Source organism: Tachypleus tridentatus, chromosome 11, assembly GCF_004210375.1.
Source record: "Tachypleus tridentatus isolate NWPU-2018 chromosome 11, ASM421037v1, whole genome shotgun sequence".
Lineage (NCBI taxonomy): Eukaryota > Metazoa > Arthropoda > Merostomata > Xiphosura > Limulidae > Tachypleus > Tachypleus tridentatus.
Genome location: NC_134835.1, coordinates 23104910 through 23125401, shown reverse-complemented (window position 1 = coordinate 23125401; position 20492 = coordinate 23104910). Strand labels below are relative to the sequence as shown.

General features: G+C 34.1%; 1 pseudogene across 1 annotated transcript in view; it reads left to right on the top strand.

Moving 5' to 3' along the window:
• The window catches only part of LOC143231316 (ras-specific guanine nucleotide-releasing factor 2-like), a 128777-nt pseudogene that overhangs the window by 64104 nt on the left and 44181 nt on the right, over positions 1–20492 (top strand). Inside the window, exon 5 of the transcript XR_013016876.1 lies at positions 629–732. The product of XR_013016876.1 is annotated as a ras-specific guanine nucleotide-releasing factor 2-like (transcript). The remainder of the gene's footprint in view (positions 1–628; positions 733–20492) is intronic.

The window sequence follows — 20492 nt, the reverse complement described above, 5'->3', positions numbered from 1 at the left end:
GTTGATGTAAAAACACGGTTTTACTTTTAGCTCTAAAATCCAGAATCTATTTTAAAAAACAAATTTTCTAATAATAATTTTAAGGTTTTGTTTTACTTTTCATTTCCCTGAAATTACACAAACTAGGTTTCTAACGCTATCTTCAGTGTTAAACCATTCAGGCTACCTTCTTTATTATAATTTTAATATTTTAAGAGGGACATATATCTGAACTCTCTGCAACTGACATAACTGATAATCTCAGGCTTAACAGATATAATCGATCAATATGTCAAAGTAGGTGACATTGACAAACAATTTTCACATACTTGTCATAAAGGAGATATCAAATGATACACAAAACTAGAGATTACATTTATTTTATAAAAATATTTTCTGAACTTTCTATAAAGTATTTGTACTACTGTTTTTGAATTTGAAATTAGAATTAAAACTATCACAGAGTGAGGATAATTAACAATTCAGATTTATATTTTAATAATGTGAGATTAAGATTATAACATAACCCTCACACTGTTACATTAAAAACGGTAAAACTAGTGTTAGTTCGGGTATTTTTCTGTCTGTGTTTCTTGTTTGTTTCATCTTCTATACATGTTGTCATTTTAATTATTCTGTTCACCACCAGGTTCAGAGTTTCTTCCGTGGCTGGCTATGTCGAAGGCGTTGGAAACAGATCGTAGCCGAATACATTAACTCACCACATGCAGAGAGCATGCGCAAACGAAACAGGTAATAAACTTGATTCAGTTTCGAACAAAGTTAACGATCCATTCAGCACAATAGTAGCTAAGACTAGTCCCGGTATCGCTGTCAGTTCCATAGTAGCTAGGACTAGTCCCGGTATCACTTTCAGTTCCACAGTAGCTAGGACTAGTCCCGGTATCACTGTCAGTTCCACAGTAGCTCGGACTAGTTCCAGTGTCACTATCAATTCCACAGTAGCTAGGACTAGTCCCGGTATCACTGTCAGTTCCACAGTAGCTAGGACTAGTCCCGGTATCACTGTCAGTTCCACAGTAGCTAGGACTAGTTCCAGTATCACTGTCAGTTCCACAGTAGCTCGGACTAGTTCCAGTGTCACTGTCAATTCCACAGTAGCTAGGACTAGTCCCGCTATCACTGTCAGTTCCACAGTAACTAGGACTAGTTCCAGTGTCACTGTCAGTTCCACAGTAGCTAGGACTAGTTCCGGTGCCACTGTCAGTTCCACAGTAGCTAGGACTAGTCCAGGTATGAATGTCAGTTCCACAATAACTAGGGCTAGTCCAGGTATGACTGTCAGTTTCACAGTAGATAGGGCTAATCCAGTATCGCTGTCAGTTCCACAGTAGCTATGACTAGTCCCGGTATTACTCTCAGTTGCGCAGTGACCAGTAATAGGTAGTCTCCCTGTAAACTGTGAACAGTAAATAGTGTCGATATATATCTGTAAACTATACACAGTAAATAGTGTTAATATATACCTGTAAACTTATGTACGGTAAATAACTAATATATCTGTAAATATACTAAACATTTTTTCATAAGGTTTTCTGCGATTTCGGTGTTTTGAACCATTATTTAATCTTGAAATTAAAGTACTTTACTAGAAATGTAAATATATGAAAAAGAAACGGTAATGGTGAAGTTTAGTCTTAATGTCCAAGAACGAAATTATAGTCATGTTCATTAGGGTTTTCTCTTGGGAAATGCATGAAAGTAATTTAACGAAACGTCGAGGAAATAAAAAAATTAAAAATAAATCTGGTTTGGAGTGAAGTTTTAATCATGTAATAAAAATTCATAAAAGTAAAGACTAATATCTAGTTTTAATCTATAACATGTAAACAATTAATATTTCTGATGACTTTCTGGAGTATTGTAATTACGATGACGACCAACAACATATTGAGAATACATAATGCTTTAAAAACTTTGTCATAAATTAAACAAAGATGTTTTATTTTATAATTAAGGACTGAAATGACAGAAAACATGTTTATTGTGAAGTTCTTATGTCGAGCACTATAAAATAAAAGTTATTGGTGTGAATTTAGATAGACGTAAAGTTTGTTTAAAGCCAAGCAGTTTATTAAGAGGTTGAATGAAGTAGAGGAGAGGTTTGTTTACATAGAACAGATTTAGTGATATATTGTAGTGAGTAAATATAAGGCTTCTTTATACCAAAGTGATTTAGTGATATATTGTAGTGAGTAAATATAAGATTTCTTTATACCAAAGTGATTTAGTGATATATTGTAGTGAGTAAATATAAGGCTTCTTTATACCAAAGTGATTTAGTGATATATTGTAGTGAGTAAATATAAGGTTTCTTTAGACCTAAGTGATTTAGTGATATATTGTAGTGAGTAAATATAAGGCTTCTTTATACCAAAGTGATTTAGTGATATATTGTAGTGAGTAAATATAAGGTTTCTTTAGACCTAAGTGATTTAGTGATATATTGTAGTGAGTAAATATAAGGTTTCTTTATACCAAAGTGATTTAGTGATATATTGTAGTGAGTAAATATATAGTTTCTTTATACCTAAGTGATTTAGTGATATATTGTAGTGAGTAAATATAAGGTTTCTTTATACCAAAGTGATTTAGTGATATATTGTAGTGAGTAAATATAAGGTTTCTTTAGACCTAAGTGATTTAGTGATATATTGTAGTGAGTAAATATAAGGTTTCTTTATACCAAAGTGATTTAGTGATATATTGTAGTGAGTAAATATAAGGTTTCTTTAGACCTAAGTGATTTAGTGATATATTGTAGTGAGTAAATATAAGGTTTCTTTATACCAAAGTGATTTAGTGATATATTGTAGTGAGTAAATATATAGTTTCTTTATACCTAAGTGATTTGGTGGTATACTGTAGAGAATAAATATAAATTTTCTTTATACCTAAGTGATTTAGTGATATATTGTAGTGAGTAAATATAAGGCTTCTTTATACAAAAGTGATTTAGTGATATATTGTAGTGAGTAAATATAAGGCTTCTTTATACCAAAGTGATTTAGTGATATATTGTAGTGAGTAAATATAAGGTTTCTTAAGGTTTCTTTATACCAAAGTGATTTAGTGATATATTGTAGTGAGTAAATATAAGGTTTCTTTATACCAAAGTGATTTAGTGATATATTGTAGAAAGTAAATATAACGTTTCTTTAGGTCTACGTGATTTGGTGGTATACTGTAGAGAATAAATATAAATTTTCTTTATACCTAAGTGATTTAGTGATATATTGTAGTGAGTAAATATAGGATTTCTTTAGACCAAAGTGATTTAGTGATATATTGTAGTGAGTAAATATAAGGCTTCTTTATACCAAAGTGATTTAGTGATATATTGTAGTGAGTAAATATAAGGCTTCTTTATACCAAAGTGATTTAGTGATATATTGTAGTGAGTAAATATAAGGTTTCTTAAGGTTTCTTTATACCAAAGTGATTTAGTGATATATTGTAGCGAGTAAATATAAGGTTTCTTTAGACATAAGTGATTTAGTGATATATTGTAGCGAGTAAATATAAGGTTTCTTAAGGTTTCTTTAGACCTAAGTGATTTAGTGATATACTGTAGCGAGTAAATATAAGGTTTCTTTATACCAAAGTGACTTAGTGATATATTGTAGTGAGTAAATATAAGCTTTCTTTATACCAAAGTGATTTAGTGATAAATTGTAGTGGGCAAATATAAGGTTTCTTTATACCAAAGTGACTTAGTGATATATTGTAGTGAGTAAATATAAGCTTTCTTTATACCAAGTGATTTAGTGATAAATTGTAGTGAGCAAATATAAGGTTTCTTTCTACCAAAGTGATTTAGTGATATATTGTAGCGAGTAAATATAAGGTTTTTTAGACCAAAGTGATTTAGTGATATATTGTAGTGAGTAAATATAAGATTTCTTTAGACCAAAGTAATTTGGTGATATATTGTAGTGAGTAAATATAAGGTTTCTTTATACCAAAGTGATTTAGTGATATATTGTAGAAAGTAAACATAAGGTTTCTTTAGGTCTACGTGATTTGGTGGTATACTGTAGAGAATAAATATAAGGTTTTTTTATACCTAAGTGATTTAGTGATATATTGTAGTGAGTAAATATAAGATTTCTTTATACCAAAGTGATTTAGTGATATATTGTAGTGAGTAAATATAAGGTTTCTTAAGGTTTCTTTATACCAAAGTGATTTAGTGATATACTGTAGTGAGTAAATATAAGGTTTCTTTAGACATAAGTGATTTAGTGATATATTGTAGCGAGTAAATATAAGGTTTCTTAAGGTTTCTTTAGACCTAAGTGATTTAGTGATATATTGTAGAGAGTAAATATAAGGTTTCTTTAGACCTAAGTGATTTAGTGATATATTGTAGTGAGTAAATATAAGGTTTCTTTAGAGCAAAGTGATTTAGTGATATATTGTAGTGAGTAAATATAAGGCTTCTTTATACCAAAGTGATTTAGTGATATATTGTAGTGAGTAAATATAAGGTTTCTTCAGACCAAAGTGATTTAGTGATATATTGTAGTGAGTATATATAAGGCTTCTTAAGGTTTCTTTATACCAAAGTGACTTAGTGATATATTGTAGCGAGTAAATATAAGGTTTCTTTATACCAAAGTGATTTAGTGATATATTTTAGTGAGTAAATATAAGATTTCTTTATACTAAAGTGATTTAGTGATATATTGTACCAAGTAAATATAAGGTTTCTTTAGGTCTACGTGATTTGGTGATATATTGTAGAGAATAAATATAAGGTTTCTTTAGACCAAAGTGATTTAGTGATAAATTGTAGTGAGCAAATATAATTTTTCTTTAGACCTAAGTGATTTAGTGATATATTGTAGTGAGTAAATATAAGGTTTCTTTAGACATAAGTGATTTAGTGATATATTGTAGTGAGTAAATATAAGTTTTCTTTAGACCTAAGTGATTTAGTGATATATTGTAGTGAGTAAATATAAGGTTTCTTTATACCAAAGTGAGTTAGTGATATATTGTAGTGAGTAAATATAAGGTTTCTTTATACCAAAGTGATTTAGTGATATATTGTAGCAAGTAAATATAAAGTTTCTTTAGACCAAAGTGATTTAGTGATACATTGTAGCGAGTAAATATAAAGTTTCTTTAGACTAAAGTGATTTAGTGATATATTGTAGCAAGTAAAGATAAGGTTTCTTTATACCAAAGTGATTTAGTGATATATTGTAGTGAGTAAATATAAGGTTTCTTTATACCAAAGTGATTTAGTGATATATTGTAGTGAGTAAATATAAGGTTTCTTTATACCAAAGTGATTTAGTGATATATTGTAGCAAGTAAATATAAGGTTTCTTTATACCAAAGTGATTTAGTGATATATTGTAGTGAGTAAATATAAGGTTTCTTTATACCAAAGTGATTTAGTGATATATTGTAGTGAGTAAATATAAAGTTTCTTTAGACCAAAGTGATTTAGTGATATATTGTAGCGAGTAAATATAAGGTTTTTTTAGACCAAAGTGATTTACTGATATATTGTAGCGAATAAATATAAGGTTTCTTTATACCAAAGTGATTTAGTGATATATTGTAGTGAGTAAATATAAAGTTTCTTTAGACCAAAGTGATTTAGTGATATATTGTAGCGAGTAAATATAAGGTTTCTTTAGACCTAAGTGGTTTAGTGATATATTGTAGCGAGTAAATATAAGATTTCTTTAGATGTAAGTGATTTAGTGATATATTGAAGTGAGTAAATACAAGGTTTCTTTAGACCAAAGTGATTTAGTGATATATTGTAGAGAGTAAATATAACGTTTCTTTAGGTCTACGTGATTTGGTGGTATACTGTAGAGAATAAATATAAGGTTTTTTTATACCTAAGTGATTTAGTGATATATTGTAGTGAGTAAATATAAGATTTCTTTATACCAAAGTGATTTAGTGATATATTGTAGTGAGTAAATATAAGGTTTCTTAAGGTTTCTTTATACCAAAGTGATTTAGTGATATACTGTAGTGAGTAAATATAAGGTTTCTTTAGACATAAGTGATTTAGTGATATATTGTAGCGAGTAAATATAAGGTTTCTTAAGGTTTCTTTAGACCTAAGTGATTTAGTGATATATTGTAGAGAGTAAATATAAGGTTTCTTTAGACCTAAGTGATTTAGTGATATATTGTAGTGAGTAAATATAAGGTTTCTTTAGAGCAAAGTGATTTAGTGATATATTGTAGTGAGTAAATATAAGGCTTCTTTATACCAAAGTGATTTAGTGATATATTGTAGTGAGTAAATATAAGGTTTCTTTATACCAAAGTGATTTAGTGATATATTGTAGCGAGTAAATATAAGGTTTCTTCAGACCAAAGTGATTTAGTGATATATTGTAGTGAGTATATATAAAGTTTCTTTAGACTAAAGTGATTTAGTGATATATTGTAGCAAGTAAAGATAAGGTTTCTTTATACCAAAGTGATTTAGTGATATATTGTAGTGAGTAAATATAAGGTTTCTTTATACCAAAGTGATTTAGTGATATATTGTAGTGAGTAAATATAAGGTTTCTTTATACCAAAGTGATTTAGTGATATATTGTAGCAAGTAAATATAAGGTTTCTTTATACCAAAGTGATTTAGTGATATATTGTAGTGAGTAAATATAAGGTTTCTTTATACCAAAGTGATTTAGTGATATATTGTAGTGAGTAAATATAAAGTTTCTTTAGACCAAAGTGATTTAGTGATATATTGTAGCGAGTAAATATAAGGTTTTTTTAGACCAAAGTGATTTAGTGATATATTGTAGCGAGTAAATATAAGGTTTCTTTATACCAAAGTGACTTAGTGATATATTGTAGCGAGTAAATATAAGGTTTCTTTATACCAAAGTGATTTAGTGATATATTTTAGTGAGTAAATATAAGATTTCTTTATACTAAAGTGATTTAGTGATATATTGTACCAAGTAAATATAAGGTTTCTTTAGGTCTACGTGATTTGGTGATATATTGTAGAGAATAAATATAAGGTTTCTTTAGACCAAAGTGATTTAGTGATAAATTGTAGTGAGCAAATATAATTTTTCTTTAGACCTAAGTGATTTAGTGATATATTGTAGTGAGTAAATATAAGGTTTCTTTAGACATAAGTGATTTAGTGATATATTGTAGTGAGTAAATATAAGTTTTCTTTAGACCTAAGTGATTTAGTGATATATTGTAGTGAGTAAATATAAGGTTTCTTTATACCAAAGTGAGTTAGTGATATATTGTAGTGAGTAAATATAAGGTTTCTTTATACCAAAGTGATTTAGTGATATATTGTAGCAAGTAAATATAAAGTTTCTTTAGACCAAAGTGATTTAGTGATACATTGTAGCGAGTAAATATAAAGTTTCTTTAGACTAAAGTGATTTAGTGATATATTGTAGCAAGTAAAGATAAGGTTTCTTTATACCAAAGTGATTTAGTGATATATTGTAGTGAGTAAATATAAGGTTTCTTTATACCAAAGTGATTTAGTGATATATTGTAGTGAGTAAATATAAGGTTTCTTTATACCAAAGTGATTTAGTGATATATTGTAGCAAGTAAATATAAGGTTTCTTTATACCAAAGTGATTTAGTGATATATTGTAGTGAGTAAATATAAGGTTTCTTTATACCAAAGTGATTTAGTGATATATTGTAGTGAGTAAATATAAAGTTTCTTTAGACCAAAGTGATTTAGTGATATATTGTAGCGAGTAAATATAAGGTTTTTTTAGACCAAAGTGATTTACTGATATATTGTAGCGAATAAATATAAGGTTTCTTTATACCAAAGTGATTTAGTGATATATTGTAGTGAGTAAATATAAAGTTTCTTTAGACCAAAGTGATTTAGTGATATATTGTAGCGAGTAAATATAAGGTTTCTTTAGACCTAAGTGGTTTAGTGATATATTGTAGCGAGTAAATATAAGATTTCTTTAGATGTAAGTGATTTAGTGATATATTGAAGTGAGTAAATACAAGGTTTCTTTAGACCAAAGTGATTTAGTGATATATTGTAGTGAGTAAATATAAGGTTTCTTTATACCAAAGTGATTTAGTGATATATTGTAGAAAGTAAATATTAACGTTTCTTTAGGTCTACGTGATTTGGTGGTATACTGTAGAGAATAAATATAAATTTTCTTTATACCTAAGTGATTTAGTGATATATTGTAGTGAGTAAATATAAGGTTTCTTAAGGTTTCTTTATACCAAAGTGATTTAGTGATATATTGTAGTGAGTAAATATAAGGTTTCTTTAGACATAAGTGATTTAGTGATATATTGTAGCGAGTAAATATAAGGTTTCTTTAGACCTAAGTGATTTAGTGATATACTGTAGCGAGTAAATATAAGGTTTCTTTATACCAAAGTGACTTAGTGATATATTGTAGTGAGTAAATATAAGCTTTCTTTATACCTAAGTGATTTAGTGATATATTGTAGAAAGTAAATATAAGATTTCTTTATGTCTACGTGATTTGTTGGTATACTGTAGAGAATAAATATAAGGTTTCTTTAGGTCTACGTGATTTGTTGGTATACTGTATGGAATAAATATAAGGTTTTTTTATACAAAACTGATTTAGTGATATATTGTAGTGAGTAAATATAAGGTTTCTTTATACCTAAGTGATTTAGTGATATGTTGTAGAAAGTAAATATAAGATTTCTTTATGTCTACGTGATTTGTTGGTATACTGTAGAGAATAAATATAAGGTTTCTTTAGGTCTACGTGATTTGTTGGTATACTGTATGGAATAAATATAAGGTTTTTTTATACAAAACTGATTTAGTGATATATTGTAGTGAGTAAAGGTCAAAGCTGATTAAATTTATATGATTTAGAAATATGATGGAATGAGTATAGGTAAGAGTTGTTTAACTAGCTGAAGAGGTCCGTGTCCTAGATCTGAGTGATTTAGAAATATGTTGAACTAGCTGAAGAGGTCCGTGTCCTATATCTGAGTGATTTAGAAATATGTTGAACTAGCTGAAGAGGTCCGTGTCCTAGAGCTGAGTGATTTAGAAATATGTTAAACTAGCTGAAGAGGTCCGTGTTTTAGAGCTGAGTGATTTAGAAATATGTTGAACTAGCTGAAGAGGTCCGTGTCCTAGATCTGAGTGATTTAGAAATATGTTGAACTAGCTGAAGAGGTCCGTGTCCTAGATCTGAGTGATTTAGAAATATGTTTAACTAGCTGAAGAGGTCCGTGTCCTAGAGCTGAGTGATTTAGAAATATGTTGAACTAGCTGAAGAGGTCCGTGTCCTAGATCTGAGTGATTTAGAAATATGTTGAACTAGCTGAAGAGGTGCGTGTCCTAGATCTGAGTGATTTAGAAATATGTTGAACTAGCTGAAGAGGTCCGTGTCCTAGATCTGAGTGATTTAGAAATATGTTTAACTAGCTGAAGAGGTCCGTGTCCTAGAGGTGAGTGATTTAGAAATATGTTGAACTAGCTGAAGAGGTCCGTGTCCTAGATCTGAGTGATTTAGAAATATGTTGAACTAGCTGAAGAGGTCCGTGTCCTAGATCTGAGTGATTTAGAAATATGTTGAACTAGCTGAAGAGGTCCGTGTCCTAGAGCTGAGTGATTTAGAAATATGTTGAACTAGCTGAAGAGGTCCGTGTCCTAGAGCTGAGTGATTTAGAAATATGTTGAACTAGCTGAAGAGGTCCGTGTCCTAGAGCTGAGTGATTTAGAAATATGTTGAACTAGCTGAAGAGGTCCGTGTCCTAGAGCTCAGTGATTTAGAAATATGTTGAACTAGCTGAAGAGGTCCGTGTCCTAGAGCTGAGTGATTTAGAAATATGTTGAACTAGCTGAAGAGGTCCGTGTCCTAGAGCTGAGTGATTTAGAAATATGTTGAACTAGCTGAAGAGGTCCGTGTCCAATATCTCAGTGATTTAGAAGTATGTTGAACTAGCTGAAGAGGTCCGTGTCCTAGAGCTGAGTGATTTAGAAATATGTTGAACTAGCTGAAGAGGTCCGTGTCCTATATCTGAGTGATTTAGAAATATGTTGAACTAGCTGAAGAGGTGCGTGTCCTAGAGCTGAGTGATTTAGAAATATGTTTAACTAGCTGAAGAGGTGCGTGTCCTAGAGCTGAGTGATTTAGAAATATGTTGAACTAGCTGAAGAGGTCCGTGTCCTACAGCTGAGTGATTTAGAAATGTGTTTAACTAGCTGAAGAGGTGCGTGTCCCAGAGCTGAGTGATTTAGAAATATGTTGAACTAGCTGAAGAGGTCCGTGTCCTAGAGCTGAGTGATTTAAAAATATGTTGAACTAGCTGAAGAGGTCCGTGTCCTAGAGCTGAGTGATTTAAAAATATGTTGAACTAGCTGAAGAGGTCCGTGTCCTAGAGCTGAGTGATTTAGAAATGTGTTTAACTAGCTGAAGAGGTGCGTGTCCTAGAGCTGAGTGATTTAGAAATATGTTGAACTAGCTGAAGAGGTCCGTGTCCTAGAGCTGAGTGATTTAAAAATATGTTGAACTAGCTGAAGAGGTCCGTGTCCTAGAGCTGAGTGATTTAGAAATATGTTGAACTAGCTGAAGAGGTCCGTGTCCTAGAGCTGAGTGATTTAGAAATATGTTGAACTAGCTGAAGAGGTCCGTGTCCTAGAGCTGAGTGATTTAGAAATATGTTGAACTAGCTGAAGAGGTCCGTGTCCTATATCTGAGTGATTTAGAAATATGTTGAACTAGCTGAAGAGGTCCGTGTCCTAGAGCTGAGTGATTTAGAAATATGTTGAACTAGCTGAAGAGGTTCGTGTCCTAGAGCTGAGTGATTTAGAAATATGTTGAACTAGCTGAAGAGGTCCGTGTCCTAGAGCTGAGTGATTTAGAAATATGTTTAACTAGCTGAAGAGGTCCGTGTCCTAGAGCTGAGTGATTTAGAAATATTTTGAACTCGCTGAAGAGGTCCGTTTCCTAGATCTGAGTGATTTAGAAATATGTTGAACTAGCTGAAGAGGTCCGTGTTCTAGATCTGAGTGACTTAGAAATATGTTGAACTAGCTGAAGAGGTTCGTTTCCTAGATCTGAGTGATTTAGAAATATGTTGAACTAGCTGAAGAGGTCCGTGTCCTAGATCTGAGTGATTTAGAAATATGTTTAACTAGCTGAAGAGGTCCGTGTCCTAGAGCTGAGTGATTTAGAAATATGTTGAACTAGCTGAAGAGGTCCGTGTCCTAGATCTCAGTGATTTAGAAATATGTTGAACTAGCTGAAGAGGTCCGTGTCTTAGATCTGAGTGATTTAGAAATATGTTTAACTAGCTGAAGAGGTCCGTGTCTTAGAGCTGAGTGATTTAGAAATATGTTTAACTAGCTGAAGAGGTCCGAATCTTAGATCTGAGTGATTTAGAAATATGTTTAACTAGCTGAAGAGGTCCGTGTCCTAGAGCTGAGTGATTTAGAAATATGTTGAACTAGCTGAAGAGGTCCGTGTCCTAGAGCTGAGTGATTTAGAAATATGTTGAACTAGCTGAAGAGGTCCGTGTCCTAGATCTGAGTGATTTAGAAATATGTTTAACTAGCTGAAGAGGTCCGTGTCCTAGAGCTGAGTGATTTAGAAATATGTTGAACTAGCTGAAGAGGTCCGTGTCCTAGATCTGAGTGATTTAGAAATATGTTGAACTAGCTGAAGAGGTCCGTGTCCTAGAGCTGAGTGATTTAGAAATATGTTGAACTAGCTGAAGAGGTCCGTGTCCTAGAGCTGAGTGATTTAGAAATATGTTGAACTAGCTGAAGAGGTCCGTGTCCTAGAGCTGAGTGATTTAGAAATATGTTGAACTAGCTGAAGAGGTCCGTGTCCTAGAGCTGAGTGATTTAGAAATATGTTGAACTAGCTGAAGAGGTCCGTGTCCTAGAGCTCAGTGATTTAGAAATATGTTGAACTAGCTGAAGAGGTCCGTGTCCTAGAGCTGAGTGATTTAGAAATATGTTGAACTAGCTGAAGAGGTGCGTGTCCTAGAGCTGAGTGATTTAGAAATATGTTGAACTAGCTGAAGAGGTCCGTGTCCAATATCTCAGTGATTTAGAAGTATGTTGAACTAGCTGAAGAGGTCCGTGTCCTAGAGCTGAGTGATTTAGAAATATGTTTAACTAGCTGAAGAGGTGCGTGTCCTAGAGCTGAGTGATTTAGAAATATGTTGAACTAGCTGAAGAGGTCCGTGTCCTAGAGCTGAGTGATTTAGAAATGTGTTTAACTAGCTGAAGAGGTGCGTGTCCTAGAGCTGAGCGATTTAGAAATATGTTGAACTAGCTGAAGAGGTCCGTGTCCTAGAGCTGAGTGATTTAGAAATATGTTTAACTAGCTGAAGAGGTCCGTGTCCTAGAGCTGAGTGATTTAGAAATATTTTGAACTCGCTGAAGAGGTCCGTTTCCTAGATCTGAGTGATTTAGAAATATGTTGAACTAGCTGAAGAGGTCCGTGTCCTAGATCTGAGTGACTTAGAAATATGTTGAACTAGCTGAAGAGGTCCGTTTCCTAGAGCTGAGTGATTTAGAAATATGTTTAACTAGCTGAAGAGGTCCGTGTCCTAGATCTGAGTGATTTAGAAATATGTTTAACTAGCTGAAGAGGTCCGTGTCCTAGAGCTGAGTGATTTAGAAATATGTTGAACTAGCTGAAGAGGTCCGTGTCCTAGAGCTGAGTGATTTAGAAATATGTTGAACTAGCTGAAGAGGTCCGTGTCCTAGATCTGAGTGATTTAGAAATATGTTTAACTAGCTGAAGAGGTCCGTGTCCTAGAGCTGAGTGATTTAGAAATATGTTGAACTAGCTGAAGAGGTCCGTGTCCTAGATCTGAGTGATTTAGAAATATGTTGAACTAGCTGAAGAGGTCCGTGTCCTAGATCTGAGTGATTTAGAAATATGTTGAACTAGCTGAAGAGGTCCGTGTCCTAGAGCTGAGTGATTTAGAAATATGTTGAACTAGCTGAAGAGGTCCGTGTCCTAGATCTGAGTGATTTAGAAATATGTTGAACTAGCTGAATAGTTCCGTGTCCTAGATCTCAGTGATTTAAAAATATGTTGAACTAGCTGAAGAGGTCCGTGTCCTAGAGCTGAGTGATTTAGAAATATGTTGAACTAGCTGAAGAGGTCCGTGTCCTAGAGCTGAGTGATTTAGAAATATGTTGAACTAGCTGAAGAGGTCCGTGTCCTAGATCTCAGTGATTTAGAAATATGTTGAACTAGCTGAAGAGGTCCGTGTCCTAGAGCTGAGTGATTTAGAAATATGTTGAACTAGCTGAAGAGGTGCGTGTCCTAGAGCTGAGTGATTTAGAAATATGTTTAACTAGCTGAAGAGGTCCGTGTCCTAGAGCTGAGTGATTTAGAAATATGTTTAACTAGCTGAAGAGGTGCGTGTCCTAGAGCTGAGTGATTTAGAAATATGTTGAACTAGCTGAAGAGGTCCGTGTCCTAGAGCTGAGTGATTTAGAAATATGTTGAACTAGCTGAAGAGGTCCGTATCCTAGATATCAGTGATTTAGAAATATGTTGAACTAGCTGAAGAGGTCCGTGTCCTAGAGCTGAGTGATTTAGAAATATGTTGAACTAGCTGAAGAGGTCCGGGTCCTAGAGCTGAGTGATTTAGAAATATGTTGAACTAGCTGAAGAGGTCCGTGTCTTAGATCTGAGTGATTTAGAAATATGTTTAACTAGCTGAAGAGGTCCGAATCTTAGATCTGAGTGATTTAGAAATATGTTGAACTAGCTGAAGAGGTCCGTGTCCTAGAGCTGAGTGATTTAGAAATATGTTGAACTAGCTGAAGAGGTCCGTGTCCTAGAGCTGAGTGATTTAGAAATATGTTGAACTAGCTGAAGAGGTCCGTGTCCTATATCTGAGTGATTTAGAAATATGTTGAACTAGCTGAAGAGGTCCGTGTCCTAGAGCTGAGTGATTTAGAAATATGTTGAACTAGCTGAAGAGGTTCGTGTCCTAGAGCTGAGTGATTTAGAAATATGTTGAACTAGCTGAAGAGGTCCGTGTCCTAGAGCTGAGTGATTTAGAAATATGTTTAACTAGCTGAAGAGGTGCGTGTCCTAGAGCTGAGTGATTTAGAAATATGTTGAACTAGCTGAAGAGGTGCGTGTCCTAGAACTGAGTGATTTAGAAATATGTTGAACTAGCTGAAGAGGTCCGTGTCCTAGAGCTGAGTGATTTAGAAATATGTTTAACTAGCTGAAGAGGTGCGTGTCCTAGAGCTGAGTGATTTAGAAATATGTTGAACTAGCTGAAGAGGTTCGTGTCCTAGAGCTGAGTGATTTAGAAATATGTTGAACTAGCTGAAGAGGTCCGTGTCCTAGAGCTGAGTGATTTAGAAATATGTTGAACTAGCTGAAGAGGTACGTATCCTGGATCTCAGTGATTTAGAAATATGTTGAACTAGCTGAAGAGGTCCGTGTGCTAGAGCTGAGTGATTTAGAAATATGTTGAACTAGCTGAAGAGGTCCGTGTCCTAGAGCTGAGTGATTTAGAAATATGTTGAACTAGCTGAAGAGGTCCGTGTCCTAGATCTGAGTGATTTAGAAATATGTTGAACTAGCTGAAGAGGTCCGTGTCCTAGAGCTGAGTGATTTAGAAATATGTTGAACTAGCTGAAGAGGTCCGTGTTTTAGAGCTGAGTGATTTAGAAATATGTTGAACTAGCTGAAGAGGTCCGTGTCCTAGAGCTGAGTGATTTAGAAATATGTTGAACTAGCTGAAGAGGTCCGTGTCCTAGAGCTGAGTGATTTAGAAATATGTTGAACTAGCTGAAGAGGTCCGTGTCCTAGAGCTGAGTGATTTAGAAATATGTTGAACTAGCTGAAGAGGTCCGTGTCCTAGAGCTGAGTGATTTAGAAATATGTTGAACTAGCTGAAGAGGTCCGTGTCCTAGAGCTGAGTGATTTAGAAATATGTTGAACTAGCTGAAGAGGTCCGTGTCCTAGATCTGAGTGATTTAGAAATATGTTGAACTAGCTGAAGAGGTGCGTGTCCTAGAACTGAGTGATTTAGAAATATGTTGAACTAGCTGAAGAGGTCCGTGTCCTAGAGCTGAGTGATTTAGAAATATGTTGAACTAGCTGAAGAGGTGCGTGTCCTAGAACTGAGTGATTTAGAAATATGTTGAACTAGCTGAAGAGGTCCGTGTCCTAGAGCTGAGTGATTTAGAAATATGTTTAACTAGCTGAAGAGGTGCGTGTCCTAGAGCTGAGTGATTTAGAAATATGTTTAACTAGCTGAAGAGGTGCGTGTCCTAGAGCTGAGTGATTTAGAAATATGTTGAACTAGCTGAAGAGGTGCGTGTCCTAGAGCTGAGTGATTTAGAAATATGTTGAAGTAGCTGAAGAGGTCCGTGTCCTAGAGCTGAGTGATTTAGAAATATGTTGAACTAGCTGAAGAGGTCCGTTTCCTATATCTGAGTGATTTAGAAATATGTTGAACTAGCTGAAGAGGTCCGTGTCCTAGAGCTGAGTGATTTAGAAATATGTTAAACTAGCTGAAGAGGTCCGTGTTTTAGAGCTGAGTGATTTAGAAATATGTTGAACTAGCTGAAGAGGTCCGTGTCCTAGAGCTGAGTGATTTAGAAATATGTTGAACTAGCTGAAGAGGTCCGTGTCCTAGAGCTGAGTGATTTAGAAATATGTTGAACTAGCTGAAGAGGTCCGTGTCCTAGAGCTGAGTGATTTAGAAATATGTTGAACTAGCTGAAGAGGTCCGTGTCCTAGAGCTGAGTGATTTAGAAATATGTTGAACTAGCTGAAGAGGTCCGTGTCCTAGAGCTGAGTGATTTAGAAATATGTTTAACTAGCTGAAGAGGTCCGTGTCCTAGATCTGAGTGATTTAGAAATATGTTGAACTAGCTGAAGAGGTCCTTGTCCTAGAGCTGAGTGATTTAGAAATATGTTGAACTAGCTGAAGAGGTGCGTGTCCTAGATCTGAGTGATTTAGAAATATGTTGAACTCGCTGATGATGTCCGTGTCTTAGATCTGAGTGATTTAGAAATATTTTGAACTAGCTGAAGAGGTCCGTGTCCTAGATCTCAGTGATTTAGAAATATGTTGAACTAGCTGAAGAGGTCCGTATCTTAGATCTGAGTGATTTAGAAATATGTTTAACTAGCTGAAGAGGTCCGTGTCTTAGATCTGAGTGATTTAGAAATATTTTGAACTCGCTGAAGAGGTCGGTTTCCTAGATCTGAGTGATTTAGAAATATGTTGAACTAGCTGAAGAGGTCCGTGTCTTAGATCTGAGTGATTTAGAAATATGTTTAACTAGCTGAAGAGGTCCGTGTCCTAGAGCTGAGTGATTTAGAAATATTTTGAACTCGCTGAAGAGGTCCGTTTCCTAGATCTGAGTGATTTAGAAATATGTTGATCTAGCTGAAGAGGTCCGTGTTCTAGATCTGAGTGACTTAGAAATATGTTGAACTAGCTGAAGAGGTCCGTTTCCTAGATCTGAGTGATTTAGAAATATGTTTAACTAGCTGAAGAGGTCCGTGTCCTAGATCTGAGTGATTTAGAAATATGTTTAACTAGCTGAAGAGGTCCGTGTCCTAGAGCTGAGTGATTTAGAAATATGTTGAACTAGCTGAAGAGGTCCGTGTCCTAGATCTCAGTGATTTAGAAATATGTTGAACTAGCTGAAGAGGTCCGTGTCTTAGATCTGAGTGATTTAGAAATATGTTTAACTAGCTGAAGAGGTCCGTGTCTTAGATCTGAGTGATTTAGAAATATGTTTAACTAGCTGAAGAGGTGCGTATCTTAGATCTGAGTGATTTAGAAATATGTTGAACTAGCTGAAGAGGTCCGTTTTCTAGATCTGAGTGATTTAGAAATATGTTGAACTAGCTGAAGATGTGCGTGTCCTAGATCTGAGTGATTTAGAAATATGTTGAACTAGCTGAAGAGGTGCGTGTCCTAGATCTGAGTGATTTAGAAATATGTTGAACTAGCTGAAGAGGTCCGTGTCTTAGATCTGAGTGATTTAGAAATATGTTGAACTAGCTGAAGAGGTCCGTGTCTTAGATCTGAGTGATTTAGAAATATGTTGAACTAGCTGAAGAGGTCCGTGTCCTAGATCTGAGTGATTTAGAAATATGTTGAACTAGCTGAAGAGGTCCGTGTCTTAGATCTGAGTGATTTAGAAATATGTTGAACTAGCTGAAGAGGTCCGTGTCTTAGATCTGAGTGATTTAGAAATATGTTGAACTAGCTGAAGAGGTCCGTGTCCTAGAGCTGAGTGATTTAGAAATATGTTGAACTAGCTGAAGAGGTCCGTTTCCTAGATCTGAGTGATTTAGAAATATGTTGAACTAGCTGAAGAGGTCCGTGTCATGTAAGCTCATTGCTCTGAAGAACGAATTATTACGACATAAATTAATAGATAGTTCATGATTTGATTAATCGCAAAATCAGTTAAGTGAACTTTTCAGCAATCACGAGAACCTTTTTATTTTCAAATATATTATACACGTTTTTTCTTAAAAATATGGTCTTTTCTTGTGGCTATCTTATTTTGCCATTAGGTAACTAGTCAGCTTTCTCATATTTTGTCAAGGCTAGATGTGGTGTTCAAATTTTGTGTTAGCCATAAACGTGAATATAAATATATAACTTATTCTATTAAACAAACGTTTTAATGTTTTCTGAATCATCCTTGTCGTAAACATTGACTTCGTTGATAGGAGGTTCCCGAGGGTATACAGTAAAACTTTCGACTCCCGCTAAATGCTCTGTTTCATCTGTTGAGGCCAGAGTTATGGTAATGAGTTGAAAGTGTTGATGTCAGCAACAACACTTTATCCGTTGAGTTAAAAGGTGTTCCGTCTCTATCTTGGTAAACACCAAACTTGAGGTCTTTAAGAGATGCGTTTAGCTGAATAAAAGGCTTTCTGTCCTGATTAACATAGAAATGCCCGAGTAAGGACATGAAGCTTAGCCGAAAGGAACATGGACAACGTTGACAAAAAGCTGAGTCGTTTCCTAACGTTGGTGAAACATTTATCAACTAAATAGTTAATGTTTCATACGGTTTAACTGGGATGTGTCTCAGCAGATATTTCTTATTACTTTGATGTACAATTATTCAAATGATTTACAAAGTTTCGAGGTAGCCATTCTTAGGGCGCCGATTGAAATTGAAAGAGCCATGAAAATCATCTGGTTGTCATGAAACTTCCAATATATTTATTATGTTCAATTGATCGTGTTTCTTACTGGTAATGTACTTACATGAGTTTTGTTAGGATTGAGGGATGGTTCTCACAAAGAACCTCTAGCTTAAGACCCCGGTCACTCACCAAGAACCTCAAAACCAGAAGCTTAAGGTTCTGCTTGCTTATCAAGAACCTTAAAACTACAAGCTTAAGAATCTTTGTTTACTCACTAAGAACCTCAAAACTACAACCTTAAGACCTTGTTCACTCACTAAGAACCTGGAAACTACAAGCTTAAGTTTCTTTGTTCACTCACTAAGAACCTGAAAACTACAAGCTTAAGAATCTTTGTTCACTCACTAAGAACCTGAAAACTACAAGCTTAAGATTCTTTGTTCACTCACTAAGAACCTGAAAACTAGAAGCTTAAGATTCTTTGTTCACTCACTAAGAACCTGAAAACTAGAAGCTTAAGATTCTTTGTTCACTCACTAAGAACCTAAAAACTACAAGCTTAAGACCTTGTTCACTCACTAAGAACCTGAAAACTACAAGCTTAAGACCTTGTTCACTCACTAAGAACCTGAAAACTACAAGCTTAAGATTCTTTGTTCACTCACTAAGAACCTGAAAACTACAAGCTTAAGATTCTTTGTTCACTCACTAAGAACCTGAAAACTACAAGCTTAAGATTCTTTGTTCACTCACTAAGAACCTGAAAACTACAAGCTTAAGATTCTTTGTTCACTCACTAAGAACCTGAAAACTACAAGCTTAAGACCTTGTTCACTCACTAAGAACCTGAAAACTACAAGCTTAAGACCTTGTTCACTCACTAAGAACCTGAAAACTACAAGTTTAAGATTCTTTGTTCACTCACTAAGAACCTGAAAACTACAAGCTTAAGAGACTATCATTAATGAGCTGTTATTGGTGGGTCCAGTTTGAATAGTGACATCTGGTAATATTTTTCTTTAGTTCCGGATAAATTATTTCAGAATGTTTGCACTTGTAAACAAGGTTGAAAATTTACATCTTTCTTGAGATAGCGTTTTAGTAAGGCAAAGATTTTAAACAAACAAATAGTGTTCCTATAAAAATTAGAATTATACTCATGGAAAGAAGCGCTGATACATTAAATAATTGTACACGTCCAGTGTTCTACTAAATAAATGTTGAAGTCAGTTTTATAGATAGTGCAAAAATAATGCTTGTGTTTATGTGCCTTGTTTTCATTACAGTATTACAGAACACAGACTTCCAGTACGTAATTAAACATTCTAAAAATGAATTTTCGTATTATTTTTATTATTATAGGGATTTTAAAGATTTATTAGAAATTCAAGTGAATTAAACATTTTTGTTAATGATTTTTGGAAATATGTAAGTGTTCACTGCTGTCACCTGTTGACAATATTGTGAAATATTTTATTAAAAACTCTCAGATAATAGTGTTCTTTTATTTATTTATTTCCCAATTATTCTACATCATGTCCTGAAAATGTAACACTATTTGGTGTTTTCTATAATAGGTTACTTATATTTATATACATTGTTTTCACAAGGGATCATTTTGTTTTGCATTTTCATTGTTATCCTGCAACATTTTACATCATGTAACGATTCTCTGTTGTTGTCATTACATTATTTTTAAATAAGTCTATGTGAACTTCAGTATTATTATCTAGTTAAAGCTTACGTACTAAACGGGACTTGTTCCTTAATGAGTCTATTGTTAGCATGGTTTTGTAAGATGTTTCCTTGCTAGTACTACACAGCGTATATACTAAATAAATATTTGTTTCTGTACTTACACATATCGTTGCCAAGACAAGGTACGTCTGTTCGAAATGTTTAATTATTATTGCATCGTAGTTTATAAAAAAAACAAAAACGATACGGTTCTCTTGTGCTATCACCCCTGTTGAAACTGCAATAGCGAAACGTTGACTGAAATATTTTTTTTTTTTATTATTATCTGGAAAGTAAAGTTTTCCTTCCAACCTACATAAAATAAATAAATACGATTAACTGCATAAGGCGACAAAGACACATAAATTAAAAAAATGGTTTATAAAATTATCAACTTTTACGTGTTCCTATTTCTGAAAAAAATGATGTTTGGACCTAGCTCTGTTAATTTCTGTTTATATACCAAGTCTCTCTCGCCCTGGGCCTGGCATGGCCTAGCGCGTTAAGGCGTGCGCTTCGTAATCTGAGGGTCGCGGGTTCGCGCCAGTCGCATAAACATGCTCGCCCTCCCAGCCGTGGGGGCGTTATAATGTGACGGTCAATCCCACTATTCGTTGGTAAAAG